The following is a 15101-nucleotide window of genomic DNA, read 5'->3' on the forward strand; positions in this document are numbered from 1 at the left end:
TCCTATCTGAGGCATTTTTAAATTCATGTCAAATTGGCCATATTCTGAAGACACTCTTATAGTCTGCAGGGTAATCGAACTGGCCACATCTAAAGTCAAGCCACAGGTAACAGGTGAGAAACCTTGTTAAACCCTAAAAGAAAAAGAAAAACTTGATTGCATTGAAAATAACCATTAAGTCATTCAGGTCGCAGACCCTATAGGCATGGTTTGAAACCCCCTCCTGACAACTTTTTAGCGCCTGCATGTCATGCACCTTTGTAAAAATCCAGTTGAAAAATAAAAGACTTAAGGTAACATAAATGACACCTAGTTAATATGAGTAGTGAATAACTATCGTATTTTTAATATTCTGCAAAAACAGCTAGTTGATGAGAGGCTGAAAGAGAATTGCAAGAATCGCGCAATTTCACAGGCGGGCCCCAAACAGGCAAATAACAAAAATAATCTCGGAACGCAGAACTCGTCGGTCGTTGTCAGTGGATTATATTGGCGGGAAGAACATAAATATCGTCTGCAGGGTAATCGAAGTCGCCGCATCTAATGTCAAGTCACAGGTGAGCTGCCTTGTTAAACCCTAAAAATAAATAATAACACGATTGCGTTGAAATGATCCATTAAGCCATTTGTAAGGATTTCCCCCATGTGGACCTGTTGTCACTCTTACCCTGATGGTTGCTGATATTTCCAGACACTTTTTCAGTCTTATCTGAGGAATTTTATCATTTATATCAGAATGGCCATATTCTGATGCCAGTTTAGCGCTCATTCAATGAGGATTTACTACTCTTTCCCATTGAAGGCCATATTGAGGTTAAATCAATGACTGGACTTTTTCATGTATAAAAACAAATGACTATTGAAAGTGCAAGTCAGTATCGTGCATAGTTGTTCTGGTCTCTGTGGTGATTTTAGAGCGTTGTTCATATTTCTACTTTTACCGCATACACTTTAACCCGATACCCAGTTACTGTGCTGTAGTCAGGATGGCCGAGCGGTCTAAGGCGCTGCGTTCAGGTCGCAGTCTCCCATGGAGGCGTGGGTTCAAATCCCACTTCTGACAGTTTTTTAGTGCCTCTCAGGAGTCATGCTGCTCAGCAGTAATAATAAGAATGATGAAATAACAACTTCACACAGTGAAATAACAATTCATAATAAACACTCTCAAATGCAGACCTTCTGGAGCTGAGCAAAGATCAAGGTTAAATAAGAAAACAGCTGGACTTAATAACAAATGAATGAGGGGAACATTTTGTGTTATTGCATTATAATGAGTTACTGCATTATCTTTCAGTTGTTAAATTTCACTTTCTGTAGGCTATGCCTGTTGGCCCATTCACTCCTAACAAGCCTGTTTTCTTCTGTCAACGGTGTCGTGGCCGAGTGGTTAAGGCGATGGACTAGAAATCCATTAGGATCTTCCTGCGCAGGTTCAAATCCTGCCGACAACGAAATTGCATTTTTTTGACCCCTCCGGAGGTTGAAGTTTAGTCGTGTTTCTTATACCAATCGCATCCTCTCAGATCTCCACAAGTACATAGGGATTAGTTGTCCATTTGGGATAGGACTGCAGGCCATCTATCCCACTTCACACCTTTACACACCTGGTTATCCAGCCTTCTAGCTCTATAGGCCACAGTAGCATAGGTTACAGGTTTGTAGTCAAGCCACAGATTTCAGGAGAGATCCCATGATACACTCAACAATACAACAACACGATTCTCATGAATAACCATGAAGCCATTTGCTAAGATTTCCCCCATTTTGACATGTGGAAACCTGTTGTCACTCTTACCCTGACGGGAAGCTCCAGACACTTTTTTGGTCCTATCTGAGGCATTTTTAAATTCATGTCAAATTGGCCATATTCTGAAGACACTCTTATAGTCTGCAGGGTAATCGAACTGGCCACATCTAAAGTCAAGCCACAGGTAACAGGTGAGAAACCTTGTTAAACCCTAAAAGAAAAAGAAAAACTTGATTGCATTGAAAATAACCATTAAGTCATTCAGGTCGCAGACCCTATAGGCATGGTTTGAAACCCCCTCCTGACAACTTTTTAGCGCCTGCATGTCATGCACCTTTGTAAAAATCCAGTTGAAAAATAAAAGACTTAAGGTAACATAAATGACACCTAGTTAATATGAGTAGTGAATAACTATCGTATTTTTAATATTCTGCAAAAACAGCTAGTTGATGAGAGGCTGAAAGAGAATTGCAAGAATCGCGCAATTTCACAGGCGGGCCCCAAACAGGCAAATAACAAAAATAATCTCGGAACGCAGAACTCGTCGGTCGTTGTCAGTGGATTATATTGGCGGGAAGAACATAAATATCGTCTGCAGGGTAATCGAAGTCGCCGCATCTAATGTCAAGTCACAGGTGAGCTGCCTTGTTAAACCCTAAAAATAAATAATAACACGATTGCGTTGAAATGATCCATTAAGCCATTTGTAAGGATTTCCCCCATGTGGACCTGTTGTCACTCTTACCCTGATGGTTGCTGATATTTCCAGACACTTTTTCAGTCTTATCTGAGGAATTTTATCATTTATATCAGAATGGCCATATTCTGATGCCAGTTTAGCGCTCATTCAATGAGGATTTACTACTCTTTCCCATTGAAGGCCATATTGAGGTTAAATCAATGACTGGACTTTTTCATGTATAAAAACAAATGACTATTGAAAGTGCAAGTCAGTATCGTGCATAGTTGTTCTGGTCTCTGTGGTGATTTTAGAGCGTTGTTCATATTTCTACTTTTACCGCATACACTTTAACCCGATACCCAGTTACTGTGCTGTAGTCAGGATGGCCGAGCGGTCTAAGGCGCTGCGTTCAGGTCGCAGTCTCCCATGGAGGCGTGGGTTCAAATCCCACTTCTGACAGTTTTTTAGTGCCTCTCAGGAGTCATGCTGCTCAGCAGTAATAATAAGAATGATGAAATAACAACTTCACACAGTGAAATAACAATTCATTATAAACACTCTCAAATGCAGACCTTCTGGAGCTGAGCAAAGATCAAGGTTAAATAAGAAAACAGCTGGACTTAATAACAAATGAATGAGGGGAACATTTTGTGTTATTGCATTATAATGAGTTACTGCATTATCTTTCAGTTGTTAAATTTCACTTTCTGTAGGCTATGCCTGTTGGCCCATTCACTCCTAACAAGCCTGTTTTCTTCTGTCAACGGTGTCGTGGCCGAGTGGTTAAGGCGATGGACTAGAAATCCATTAGGATCTTCCTGCGCAGGTTCAAATCCTGCCGACAACGAAATTGCATTTTTTTGACCCCTCCAGAGGTTGAAGTTTAGTCGTGTTTCTTATACCAATCGCATCCTCTCAGATCTCCACAAGTACATAGGGATTAGTTGTCCATTTGGGATAGGACTGCAGGCCATCTGTCCCACTTCAAACCTTTACACACCTGGTTATCCAGCCTTCTAGCTCTATAGGCCACAGTAGCATAGGTTACAGGTTTGTAGTCAAGCCACAGATTTCAGGAGAGATCCCATGATACACTCAACAATACAACAACACGATTCTCATGAATAACCATGAAGCCATTTGCTAAGATTTCCCCCATTTTGACATGTGGAAACCTGTTGTCACTCTTACCCTGACGGGAAGCTCCAGACACTTTTTTGGTCCTATCTGAGGCATTTTTAAATTCATGTCAAATTGGCCATATTCTGAAGACAGTCTTATAGTCTGCAGGGTAATCGAACTGGCCACATCTAAAGTCAAGCCACAGGTAACAGGTGAGAAACCTTGTTAAACCCTAAAAGAAAAAGAAAAAACTTGATTGCATTGAAAATAACCATTAAGTCATTCAGGTCGCAGACTCCCCTATAGGCATGGTTTGAAACCCCCTCCTGACAACTTTTTAGCGCCTGCATGTCATGCACCTTTGTAAAAATCCAGTTGAAAAATAAAAGACTTAAGGTAACGTAAATGACACCTAGTTAATATGAGTAGTGAATAACTATCGTATTTTTAATATTCTGCAAAAACAGCTAGTTGATGAGAGGCTGAAAGAGAATTGCAAGAATCGCGCAATTTCACAGGCGGGCCCCAAACAGGCAAATAACAAAAATAATCTCGGAACGCAGAACTCGTCGGTCGTTGTCAGTGGATTGTATTGGCGGGAAGAACAAAAATATCGTCTGCAGGGTAATCGAAGTCGCCGCATCTAATGTCAAGTCACAGGTGAGCTGCCTTGTTAAACCCTAAAAATAAATAATAACACGATTGCGTTGAAATGACCCATTAAGCCATTTGGACCTGTTGTCACTCTTACCCTGATGGTTGCTGATATTTCCAGACACTTTTTCAGTCTTATCTGAGGAATTTTATCATTTCTATCAGAATGGCCATATTCTGATGCCAGTTTAGCGCTCATTCAATGACGATTTACTACTCTTTCCCATTGAAGGCCATATTGAGGTTAAATCAATGACTGGACTTTTTAATTTATAAAAACAAATGACTATTGAAAGTGCAAGTCAGTATCGTGCATAGTTGTTCTGGTCTCTGTGGTGATTTTAGAGCGTTGTTCATATTTCTACTTTTACCGCATACACTTTAACCCGATACCCAGTTACTGTGCTGTAGTCAGGATGGCCGAGCGGTCTAAGGCGCTGCGTTCAGGTCGCAGTCTCCCATGGAGGCGTGGGTTCAAATCCCACTTCTGACAGTTTTTTAGTGCCTCTCAGGAGTCATGCTGCTCAGCAGTAATAATAAGAATGATGAAATAACAACTTCACACAGTGAAATAACAATTCATTATAAACACTCTCAAATGCAGACCTTCTGGAGCTGAGCAAAGATCAAGGTTAAATAAGAAAACAGCTGGACTTAATAACAAATGAATGAGGGGAACATTTTGTGTTATTGCATTATAATGAGTTACTGCATTATCTTTCAGTTGTTAAATTTCACTTTCTGTAGGCTATGCCTGTTGGCCCATTCACTCCTAACAAGCCTGTTTTCTTCTGTCAATGGTGTCGTGGCCGAGTGGTTAAGGCGATGGACTAGAAATCCATTAGGATCTTCCTGCGCAGGTTCAAATCCTGCCGACAACGAAATTGCATTTTTTTGACCCCTCCGGAGGTTGAAGTTTAGTCGTGTTTCTTATACCAATCGCATCCTCTCAGATCTCCACAAGTACATAGGGATTAGTTTTCCATTTGGGATAGGACTGCAGGCCATCTGTCCCACTTCAAACCTTTACACACCTGGTTATCCAGCCTTCTAGCTCTATAGGCCACAGTAGCATAGGTTACAGGTTTGTAGTCAAGCCACAGATTTCAGGTGAGATCCCATGATACACTCAACAATACAACAACATGATTCTCATGAATAACCATGAAGCCATTTGCTAAGATTTCCCCCATTTTGACATGTGGAAACCTGTTGTCACTCTTACCCTGACGGGAAGCTCCAGACACTTTTTTGGTCCTATCTGAGGCATTTTTAAATTCATGTCAAATTGGCCATATTCTGAAGACAGTCTTATAGTCTGCAGGGTAATCGAACTGGCCACATCTAAAGTCAAGCCACAGGTAACAGGTGAGAAACCTTGTTAAACCCTAAAAGAAAAAGAAAAAACTTGATTGCATTGAAAATAACCATTAAGTCATTCAGGTCGCAGACTCCCCTATAGGCATGGTTTGAAACCCCCTCCTGACAACTTTTTAGCGCCTGCATGTCATGCACCTTTGTAAAATCCAGTTGAAAAATAAATGACTTAAGGTAACGTAAATGACACCTAGTTAATATGAGTAGTGAATAACTATCGTATTTTTAATATTCTGCAAAAACAGCTAGTTGATGAGAGGCTGAAAGAGAATTGCAAGAATCGCGCAATTTCACAGGCGGGCCCCAAACAGGCAAATAACAAAAATAATCTCGGAACGCAGAACTCGTCGGTCGTTGTCAGTGGATTGTATTGGCGGGAAGAACAAAAATATCGTCTGCAGGGTAATCGAAGTCGCCGCATCTAATGTCAAGTCACAGGTGAGCTGCCTTGTTAAACCCTAAAAATAAATAATAACACGATTGCGTTGAAATGACCCATTAAGCCATTTGTAAGGATTTCCCCCATGTGGACCTGTTGTCACTCTTACCCTGATGGTTGCTGATATTTCCAGACACTTTTTCAGTCTTATCTGAGGAATTTTATCATTTCTATCAGAATGGCCATATTCTGATGCCAGTTTAGCGCTCATTCAATGACGATTTACTACTCTTTCCCATTGAAGGCCATATTGAGGTTAAATCAATGACTGGACTTTTTAATTTATAAAAACAAATGACTATTGAAAGTGCAAGTCAGTATCGTGCATAGTTGTTCTGGTCTCTGTGGTGATTTTAGAGCGTTGTTCATATTTCTACTTTTACCGCATACACTTTAACCCAATACCCAGTTACTGTGCTGTAGTCAGGATGGCTGAGCGGTCTAAGGCGCTGCGTTCAGGTCGCAGTCTCCCATGGAGGCGTGGGTTCAAATCCCACTTCTGACAGTTTTTTAGTGCCTCTCAGGAGTCATGCTGCTCAGCAGTAATAATAAGAATGATGAAATAACAACTTCACACAGTGAAATAACAATTCATAATAAACACTCTCAAATGCAGACCTTCTGGAGCTGAGCAAAGATCAAGGTTAAATAAGAAAACAGCTGGACTTAATAACAAATGAATGAGGGGAACATTTTGTGTTATTGCATTATAATGAGTTACTGCATTATCTTTCAGTTGTTAAATTTCACTTTCTGTAGGCTATGCCTGTTGGCCCATTCACTCCTAACAAGCTTGTTTTCTTCTGTCAACGGTGTCGTGGCCGAGTGGTTAAGGCGATGGACTAGAAATCCATTAGGATCTTCCTGCGCAGGTTCAAATCCTGCCGACAACGAAATTGCATTTTTTTGACCCCTCCGGAGGTTGAAGTTTAGTCGTGTTTCTTATACCAATCGCATCCTCTCAGATCTCCACAAGTACATAGGGATTAGTTGTCCATTTGGGATAGGACTGCAGGCCATCTATCCCACTTCACACCTTTACACACCTGGTTATCCAGCCTTCTAGCTCTATAGGCCACAGTAGCATAGGTTACAGGTTTGTAGTCAAGCCACAGATTTCAGGAGAGATCCCATGATACACTCAACAATACAACAACACGATTCTCATGAATAACCATGAAGCCATTTGCTAAGATTTCCCCCATTTTGACATGTGGAAACCTGTTGTCACTCTTACCCTGACGGGAAGCTCCAGACACTTTTTTGGTCCTATCTGAGGCATTTTTAAATTCATGTCAAATTGGCCATATTCTGAAGACACTCTTATAGTCTGCAGGGTAATCGAACTGGCCACATCTAAAGTCAAGCCACAGGTAACAGGTGAGAAACCTTGTTAAACCCTAAAAGAAAAAGAAAAAACTTGATTGCATTGAAAATAACCATTAAGTCATTCAGGTCGCAGACCCTATAGGCATGGTTTGAAACCCCCTCCTGACAACTTTTTAGCGCCTGCATGTCATGCACCTTTGTAAAATCCAGTTGAAAAATAAATGACTTAAGGTAAAGTAAATGACACCTAGTTAATATGAGTAGTGAATAACTAACGTATTTTTAATATTCTGCAAAAACAGCTAGTTGATGAGAGGCTGAAAGAGAATTGCAAGAATCGCGCAATTTCACAGGCGGGCCCCAAACAGGCAAATAACAAAAATAATCTCGGAACGCAGAACTCGTCGGTCGTTGTCAGTGGATTGTATTGGCGGGAAGAACAAAAATATCGTCTGCAGGGTAATCGAAGTCGCCGCATCTAATGTCAAGTCACAGGTGAGCTGCCTTGTTAAACCCTAAAAATAAATAATAACACGATTGCGTTGAAATGACCCATTAAGCCATTTGTAAGGATTTCCCCCATGTGGACCTGTTGTCACTCTTACCCTGATGGTTGCTGATATTTCCAGACACTTTTTCAGTCTTATCTGAGGAATTTTATCATTTATATCAGAATGGCCATATTCTGATGCCAGTTTAGCGCTCATTCAATGGCGATTTACTACTCTTTCCCATTGAAGGCCATATTGAGGTTAACCTGTCTACGATATTGGTTCCCAATTGGGAATCAACCCTCCCACGTTCAGCTGAAACGGTGGCGCATGGAACGCAAAAATATTCTTAAAAATAATTAACCTCCACACATTAACAAGTCCAAGTCCATAGCTCAAATGAAAGATAAACACCTTGTTCATCTAGCCAGCAAGTCAGATTTCTAAAATGTTTTACGGCGAAAACATAGCACATATATATGTAAAACCACCACCAGACACAGCTCATTTGAATAGCCAAAACATGCAATCAACAAACGCAGGATTAAAAAATAAATCGTTCACTAACCTTTTGAAAATCTTCATCAGATGACAGTAATATGACATGTTACACAGTACATTTTTTTTTTCAATAATATGCCATTTATATCCATAAATGTCCATTTACAGTGAGTTCACGTTCAGAAATTACTCAAAAATGCCCGCAGGAAATCTAGGTAGCGCGGCAAGGTAACGTAAATAGACATCATAAACTTTGACTAAATATACATGTTCTACATATAGTTAGAAAGATACACTGCTTCTTTATGCAACCGCTTTGTTAGATTTACTTTTAACGTTACAGAAATCGCACACTATTCAATATGCTGAGACGGCGCTCAGTTCCAAGCTACATTTCTACGTAATGTTGGAGTCAACAGAAACACAGATTTAAGCATAAATATTCCCTTACCTTCGATGGTCTTCGTTCAGAATGTTCTGGAAGGCTTCAGACTTACCCAATACATCGTTTGGTTTCAAGTCTTGCGTCTTTGTATTAGCGCTTAAAACGGGAACGTTTTTTATCCAAAAATGAAAAATGAAATAGCGCCCCTAGAGATCTAACAGGCTAATAACATCAGCTGAAATGCACCCAAAACGTCCTCTGGTCCGGAAAAGTTGCGCATCAAAACTTCAAAATTACATATTATATGTCGACTAAACAGGTCAAACTAAGTGCAGAAGCAAGCTTTATGATGTTTTAGACACACAAAACAAACTTCAATTCAATCGGCCATCGTCTGCCCCTCTCTTGAGTGCTGGAACAAAGGAATGGCTGGGACCAATTCGCGCCCCTACGCACAGCCTATTTTCTCGTGGCACGCACTAATTTCACTCCCATAGGGTCAATTCTCGCGGGATTTGAACGATTCAAAGCTCTACTGAAAGAGGACATCTAGCGGAAGAGATAGAACGTCTCCCCAGAATCATAACTGGTTGGGAAGGGTGGGGGCCATGACGTCAAAGTTGCTCCAACTTTCATGGCCACAAAAAATAGTTTGGAAGAATGCCTGCCCTGTGAGTTCTGCTATACTTACAGACATAATTCCAACGGTTTTAGAATCTTTAGAGTGTTTTCTATCCAATAATAATTTTTATTTGCAGATATTAGCAATTTTTGACAGATTTTTTTTCAGTTTACTAGGGGTACCCAATCTCTCCAAAGGGGGCATATGTCTGCCATATCCTTAACAGGTCTTAAATCAATGACTGGACTTTTTAATTTATAAAAACAAATGACTATTGAAAGTGCAAGTCAGTATCGTGCATAGTTGTTCTGGTCTCTGTGGTGATTTTAGAGCATTGTTCATATTTCTACTTTTACCGCATACACTTTAACCCGATACCCAGTTACTGTGCTGTAGTCAGGATGGCCGAGCGGTCTAAGGCGCTGCGTTCAGGTCGCAGTCTCCCATGGAGGCGTGGGTTCAAATCCCACTTCTGACAGTTTTTTAGTTCACACAGTGAAATAACAATTCATAATAAACACTCTCAAATGCAGACCCTATCTGAGGCATTTTTAAATTCATATCAAATTGGCCATATTCTGAAGACACTCTTATAGTCTGCAGGGTAATCGAACTGGCCACATCTAAAGTCAAGCCACAGGTAACAGGTGAGAAACCTTGTTAAACCCTAAAAGAAAAAGAAAAACTCGATTGCATTGAAAATAACCATTAAGTCATTCAGGTCGCAGACTCCCCTATAGGCATGGTTTGAAACCCCCTCCTGACAACTTTTTAGCGCCTGCATGTCATGCACCTTTGTAAAATCCAGTTGAAAAATAAATGACTTAAGGTAACGTAAATGACACCTAGTTAACCTCTCTGATCTCCCAAACCCGGATCCGGTATCGTGACTACAGCCTCAAGCTCATTACCATAACGCAACGTTAACTATTCATGAAAATCGCAAATGAAATGAAATAAATATGCCATCTCGCAAGCTTAGCCTTTTGTAAACAACACTGTCATCTCAGATTTTCAAAATATGCTTCTCAACCATAGGAAAACAATAATTTGTGTAACAGTAGCTAGCAAACAAAGGATTTAGCGTTAGCATTAGCGTTAGCATCCAGCACGCAACATTTCAACAAAAACATAAAAGCCTTCAAATAAAATAATTTACCTTTGAAGAACTTCTGATGTTTTCAATGAGGATACTCTCAGTTGGATAGCAGATGCTCAGTTTTTCCAAAAAGATTCTTTGTGTATTAGAAATAGCTCCGTTTTATACATCACATTTGGCTACCAAAAAAAACCCGAAAATTCAGTCCTCAAAACGCAAACTTTTTTCCAAATTAACTCCATAATATCGACTGAAAACATGGCAAACGTTGTTTAGAATCAATCATCAAGGTGTTTTTCACATATCTCTTCATTGATACATCGTTCTTGGACACATGCTTTCTCCCCTGAATCAAATGGTAAAGTACAAGCAGCTGGCAATTGCGCACCGAATTCCACGCAGGACACCAGGCGGACACTTGGAAAATGTAGTCTCTTATGGTCAATCTTCCAATGATATGCCTACAAATACGTCACAATGCTGCTAAGACCTTGGGCGAACGACAGAAAGTGTAGGCTCATTCCTTGCGCAATCACAGCCATATAAGGAGACAATGGAAAACAGAGCTTCAGAAATTCTGCTAATTCCTGGTTGATGCATCATCTTGGTTTCGCCTGTAGAATGAGTTCTGGGGCACTTACAGACAAAATCTTTGCAGATTCTGAAACTTCAGAGTGTTTTCTTTCCAAAACTGTCAAGAATATGCATAGTCGAGCATCTTTTCGTGACAAAATATCGCACTTAAAACGGGAACGTTTTTTATCCAAAAATGAAATAGCGCCCCTAGAGATCTAACAGGCTAATAACATCAGCTGAAATGCACCCAAAACGTCCTCTGGTCCGGAAAAGTTGCGCATCAAAACTTCAAAATTACATATTATATGTCGACTAAACAGGTCAAACTAAGTGCAGAAGCAAGCTTTATGATGTTTTAGACACACAAAACAAACTTCAATTCAATCGGCCATCGTCTGCCCCTCTCTTGAGTGCTGGAACAAAGGAATGGCTGGGACCAATTCGCGCCCCTACGCACAGCCTATTTTCTCGTGGCACGCACTAATTTCACTCCCATAGGGTCAATTCTCGCGGGATTTGAACGATTCAAAGCTCTACTGAAAGAGGACATCTAGCGGAAGAGATAGAACGTCTCCCCAGAATCATAACTGGTTGGGAAGGGTGGGGGCCATGACGTCAAAGTTGCTCCAACTTTCATGGCCACAAAAACTAGATTGGAAGAATGCCTGCCCTGTGAGTTCTGCTATACTTACAGACATAATTCCAACGGTTTTAGAATCTTTAGAGTGTTTTCTATCCAATAATAATTTTTATTTGCATATATTAGCAATTGTTGACAGATTTTTTTTTCAGTTTACTAGGGGTACCCAATCTCTCCAAAGGGGGCATATGTCTGCCATATCCTAAACAGGTTTTAAATCAATGACTGGACTTTTTAATTTATAAAAACAAATGACTATTGAAAGTGCAAGTCAGTATCGTGCATAGTTGTTCTGGTCTCTGTGGTGATTTTAGAGCGTTGTTCATATTTCTACTTTTACCGCATACACTTTAACCCGATACCCAGTTACTGTGCTGTAGTCAGGATGGCCGAGCGGTCTAAGGTGCTGCGTTCAGGTCGCAGTCTCCCATGGAGGCGTGGGTTCAAATCCCACTTCTGACAGTTTTTTAGTGCCTCTCAGGAGTCATGCTGCTCAGCAGTAATAATAAGAATGATGAAATAACAACTTCACACAGTGAAATAACAATTCATAATAAACACTCTCAAATGCAGACCTACTGGAGCTGAGCAAAGATCAAGGTTAAATAAGAAAACAGCTGGACTTAATAACAAATGAATGAGGGGAACATTTTGTGTTATTGCATTATAATGAGTTACTGCATTATCTTTCAGTTGTTAAATTTCACTTTCTGTAGGCTATGCCTGTTGGCCCATTCACTCCTAACAAGCCTGTTTTCATCTGTCAATGTTGTCGTGGCCGAGTGGTTAAGGCGATGGACTAGAAATCCATTAGGATCTTCCTGCGTAGGTTCAAATCCTGCCAACAACGAAAATGCATTTTTCTGACCCCTCCGGAGGTTGAAGTTTAGTCGTGTTTCTTATACCAATCGCATCCTCTCAGATCTCCGCAAGTACATAGGGATTAGTTGTCCATTTGGGATAGGACTGCAGGCCATCTATCCCACTTCACACCTTTACACACCTGGTTATCCAGCCTTCTAGCTCTATAGGCCACAGTAGCATAGGTTACAGGTTTGTAGTCAAGCCACAGATTTCAGGTGAGATCCCATGATACACTCAACAATACAACAACACGATTCTCATGAATAACCATTAAGCCATTTGCTAAGATTTCCCCCATTTTGACATGTGGAAACCTGTTGTCACTCTTACCCTGACGGGAAGCTCCAGACACTTTTTTGGTCCTATCTGAGGCATTTTTAAATTCATGTCAAATTGGCCATATTCTGAAGACACTCTTATAGTCTGCAGGGTAATCGAACTGGCCACATCTAAAGTCAAGCCACAGGTAACAGGTGAGAAACCTTGTTAAACCCTAAAAGAAAAAGAAAAAACTCAATTGCATTGAAAATAACCATTAAGTCATTCAGGTCGCAGACTCCCCTATAGGCATGGTTTGAAACCCCCTCCTGACAACTTTTTAGCGCCTGCATGTCATGCACCTTTGTAAAATCCAGTTGAAAAATAAATGACTTAAGGTAACGTAAATGACACCTAGTTAATATGAGTAGTGAATAACTATCGTATTTGTAATATTCTGCAAAAACAGCTAGTTGATGAGAGGCTGAAAGAGAATTGCAAGAATCGCGCAATTTCACAGGCGGGCCCCAAACAGGCAAATAACAAAAATAATCTAGGAACGCAGAACTCGTCGGTCGTTGTCAGTGGATTGTATTGGCGGGAAGAACAAAAATATCGTCTGCAGGGTAATCAAAGTCGCCGCATCTAATGTCAAATCACAGGTGAGCTGCCTTGTTAAACCCTGAAAATAAATAATAACACGATTGCGTTGAAATGACTCATTAAGCCATTTGTAAGGATTTCCCCCATGTGGACCTGTTGTCACTCTTACCCTGATGGTTGCTGATATTTCCAGACACTTTTTCAGTCTTATCTGAGGAATTTTATCATTTATATCAGAATGGCCATATTCTGATGCCAGTTTAGCGCTCATTCAATGACGATTTACTACTCTTTCCCATTGAAGGCCATATTGAGGTTAAATCAATGACTGGACTTTTTAATTTTTAAAAACAAATGACTATTGAAAGTGCAAGTCAGTATCGTGCATAGTTGTTCTGGTCTCTGTGGTGATTTTAGAGCGTTGTTCATATTTCTACTTTTACCGCATACACTTTAACCCGATACCCAGTTACTGTGCTGTAGTCAGGATGGCCGAGCGGTCTAAGGCGCTGCGTTCAGGTCGCAGTCTCCCATGGAGGCGTGAGTTCAAATCCCACTTCTGACAGTTTTTTAGTGCCTCTCAGGAGTCATGCTGCTCAGCAGTAATAATAAGAATGATGAAATAACAACTTCACACAGTGAAATAACAATTCATAATAAACACTCTCAAATGCAGACCTTCTGGAGCTGAGCAAAGATCAAGGTTAAATAAGAAAACAGCTGGACTTAATAACAAATGAATGAGGGGAACATTTTGTGTTATTGCATTATAATGAGTTACTGCATTATCTTTCAGTTGTTAAATTTCACTTTCTGTAGGCTATGCCTGTTGGCCCATTCACTCCTAACAAGCTTGTTTTCTTCTGTCAACGTTGTCGTGGCCGAGTGGTTAAGGCGATGGACTAGAAATCCATTAGGTTCAAATCCTGCCGACAACGAAAATGCATTTTTTTGACCCCTCCGGAGGTTGAAGTTTAGTCGTGTTTCTTATACCAATCGCATCCTCTCAGATCTCCGCAAGTACATAGGGATTAGTTGTCCATTTGGGATAGGACTGCAGGCCATCTGTCCCACTTCACACCTTTACACACCTGGTTATCCAGCCTTCTAGCTCTATAGGCCACAGTAGCATAGGTTACAGGTTTGTAGTCAAGCCACAGATTTCAGGTGAGATCCCATGATACACTCAACAATACAACAACACGATTCTCATGAAAACCATGAAGCCATTTGCTAAGATTTCCCCCATTTTGACATGTGGAAACCTGTTGTCACTCTTACCCTGACGGGAAGCTCCAGACACTTTTTTGGTCCTAACTGAGGCATTTTTAAATTCATGTCAAATTGGCCATATTCTGAAGACACTCTTAGGCTGCAGGGTAATCGAACTGGCCACATCTAAAGTCAAGCCACAGGTAACAGGTGAGAAACCTTGTTAAACCCTAAAAGAAAAAGAAAAAACTTGATTGCATTGAAAATAACCATTAAGTCATTCAGGTCGCAGACTCCCCTATAGGCATGGTTTGAAACCCCCTCTTGACAACTTTTTAGCGCCTGCATGTCATGCACCTTTGTAAAATCCAGTTGAAAAATAAATGACTTAAGGTAACGTAAATGACACCTAGTTAATATGAGTAGTGAATAACTATCGTATTTGTAATATTCTGCAAAAACAGCTAGTTGATGAGAGGCTGAAAGAGAATTGCAAGAAT

At 40.5% G+C, this 15101-nt stretch overlaps 4 non-coding genes across 4 annotated transcripts; all 4 read left to right on the forward strand.

The window, feature by feature from the left end:
* Positions 1-980: 980 nt before the first annotated feature.
* On the forward strand, positions 981-1063 carry trnal-cag (transfer RNA leucine (anticodon CAG)). The gene has a single exon. It is a non-coding gene; the product is annotated as a tRNA-Leu (tRNA).
* A 1742-nt stretch (positions 1064-2805) lies between these two features.
* trnal-cag (transfer RNA leucine (anticodon CAG)) lies at positions 2806-2888 on the forward strand. Its single transcript has one exon. It is a non-coding gene; the product is annotated as a tRNA-Leu (tRNA).
* A 1727-nt stretch (positions 2889-4615) lies between these two features.
* Positions 4616-4698, forward strand: trnal-cag (transfer RNA leucine (anticodon CAG)). The gene has a single exon. It is a non-coding gene; the product is annotated as a tRNA-Leu (tRNA).
* A 5046-nt stretch (positions 4699-9744) lies between these two features.
* On the forward strand, positions 9745-9827 carry trnal-cag (transfer RNA leucine (anticodon CAG)). Its single transcript has one exon. It is a non-coding gene; the product is annotated as a tRNA-Leu (tRNA).
* The last annotated feature ends 5274 nt before the right edge of the window (positions 9828-15101 follow it).

This window comes from Oncorhynchus mykiss, chromosome 16 (assembly GCF_057628025.1).
Source record: "Oncorhynchus mykiss isolate SJ-2025 chromosome 16, ASM5762802v1, whole genome shotgun sequence".
Taxonomy (NCBI): Eukaryota; Metazoa; Chordata; class Actinopteri; order Salmoniformes; family Salmonidae; genus Oncorhynchus; species Oncorhynchus mykiss.